This window comes from Leuciscus leuciscus, assembly GCF_965113295.1.
Source record: "Leuciscus leuciscus genome assembly, chromosome: 21".
In the NCBI taxonomy this organism is placed as follows: Eukaryota; Metazoa; Chordata; class Actinopteri; order Cypriniformes; family Leuciscidae; genus Leuciscus; species Leuciscus leuciscus.
Genome location: NC_138745.1, coordinates 470,915 through 473,414, shown reverse-complemented (window position 1 = coordinate 473,414; position 2,500 = coordinate 470,915). Strand labels below are relative to the sequence as shown.

Genomic DNA, 2,500 nt, shown 5'->3' with positions numbered 1-2,500 from the left:
ATTCATGTGCCATTAGCTAATTTATTTTTTTCAGTGGTCAACACACATATTATTCATCAATAGATCCTCTTCTGCGAATGAAGCGCATTAAGAAGCCTGATGCCTTTTATCCGGGTCTTTTAAATGCGAGCTGCGTAGGACGACACTCTTCCCAGCACACGTATTGTTGTCCCTGTTGTTCTCCTGTCAGCATTAATAGAGTGTTTCTGGGAGGAGAGCGGGTCGCTCAATATCTCTAAAACACTGCAATACTTCAGACAGCTGACTTTGTCTAATGATGTATGATTATTGTGTTTAGAAAATGTCATTGATTTCAGTCATGTGGCTTCATGGCCTACCGTATCACCTCTGTGGTTTGAGAATGTCAGTGTTACTGTTCCCATAACCCCGGCGGGTTCAGTGTGAACGTTCGGCATGCTCCAGTGCTGTAGATGAGAGCGCTCCTGGTCTGATCGGATACTGTCCGCTTGTGTAACTGGCTTAGAGTCTTGACCAGTCTTGAAGAAATAAATGAGATGAAGACTAGAATAAGCAGTTTATGCAACTGGCGACTGCACTGTCACTTTTGATAATGATAAATATCTGGACCTGTCGGCGCTGAGAATGTGTTCTGACTGAAAACTACATCACCGATGGCCTATAGCCAATGAGGTTAGAGACCAGATATCAGCTTTACAATTATATCAGACAGAAACAAAGCACAAACATCTGCTTGACCAGCGAAACACTGCAAAGTTATATATTTACCTCCAACATACAATCCTTGATCCCAGCGTCTCCCAATCATTCCCTCCTGCGTGATCTGTTTATATTTCTCCTTCTCGCTGCTAGGAGCGCACAGACCATCGCAGGCTTCTTCCTGGCTATCATTTTTAATAACAATTCCAGTCCGGAGAACAGCGACGAGTTTGAAGAGCATGCGCTGTGACCTCGGCATAAGTGTGTTCTCAGCAGCACTCGAGCTAATTATTCTGATCGAGACGTTATTTCTTCTCTCATGCTTGCTTGTGTTTGAGCTGCACTATGCCTTCTGACAGATCGAATACAGTGTGTGTGTGTGTGTGTGTACGCTCTTCGGGTCCTCAGGTAATGGATTGGGGATCTGTCCTCGCTCCCACCAGCCTTTAGATGGAAAGCTATCAGAAAGCTCATTTAAGCACAGAGATTATACTGGCTAGAGACGAGAGGGGAAGAAATGTAAAATCTGAATCCACACACACTTTACGCTATTGCACTGTTAGAGATCGACGCCCACCAGAACAACCTATTTACATTAATGGCAGAGAGCCGGCCTGGCTAGAAATCAAAATTAAAAGTAGGTGCTAATGAGGCAGAAGGGTTATTAATGGAGCTCCAGGCTGCTTTATTGAGGTGGGACCCCGCTAACATGTAATTAGTGGATAGCGGACATCAATTCAAGCTAGTTTGTCCCTGCTCGCATTCAGGAGCGTCGAGGTGGACCGGCTGCTTTTATAGCCACTCATTAAGTGTTTCATCTTAAATGAGAATCTGAGTTGTTCTTCTCTGCTCAACATAAGCATGTTTATGATGCAGTCTTCTTAAAGCCGATGACGGAGATCCGAGCGGCTGTATGCTCACGGTCACATGTCCTAAGAGTTTCTTCGCCTTTTTATCTCAAATTGTCTCTTTTAAGATGACTCATGATATTTTAACAACACAATATTATGCTTGTGTTCTTTGATGTGAACTTGTGAAGGCCTGTGACGACGAGAATCGCCTCTCTGACTGAAGAGGATCATTACTGTCGTTTCATGTAGTTTGAGGAGAGAGAGGGAGAACTTCCGTCGAGAGCTTGAAGTGTGCTTTCTGACTGCGCTTTCAGGGCAATTAGTCCTCCATCATCTTTACCTCCTATTCATCAGTTTAATTACCCACATGATAGCAACTTGATGTTGTGGGTATATAGGGTTTGGCTCCCCGAGGGCAGTCTGGTTTTCTGAGGGATAATCAGCAGGTTTGAGCTGGAGAAAGGGAGCAGATTCCAGAGGAGTTTGGGATTGCCTTATTTGACTGTTTGTTTGCTGTGGGATCGAGTTTTTCTGCTAATTGCGTATTTCGCCCCAATTTTCTCTCCCGATCAGCTTTTGTCTTGCAGAATAAGTGCCAATCGCATAATCCCTTGTGACATATAAAAACAAAAAGACGTTCATTACCAAACGCTCATCCGCCTCGAGTGATTGTCATTTATCAATTAAAACTTCCAGAGCTCAATTCTCTGATAATATCACTAATATGATTTCACAATGACTCCAGAACAAAACAACTGGTGATGCAATTAGTCGATAACAGCTCACTAGCTTCCTCAGCAGACTTTAATACTGAATAATAAATACAGCACATATATTATTATGATGCCGCTTTATAATAAGGTCCTGTCCATTTACAGCATTTATTAGTTTCTTATTATAACTAGGATTATAATTATATTTTATATACAGTCCAACCAAACATTATTCAGACACCAGATATAATTTCTTCT

At 42.4% G+C, this 2,500-nt stretch overlaps 1 protein-coding gene across 1 annotated transcript in view; it reads left to right on the top strand.

Moving 5' to 3' along the window:
- The window catches only part of dnah9 (dynein, axonemal, heavy chain 9), a 144,971-nt gene that overhangs the window by 105,379 nt on the left and 37,092 nt on the right, over nucleotides 1–2,500 (top strand).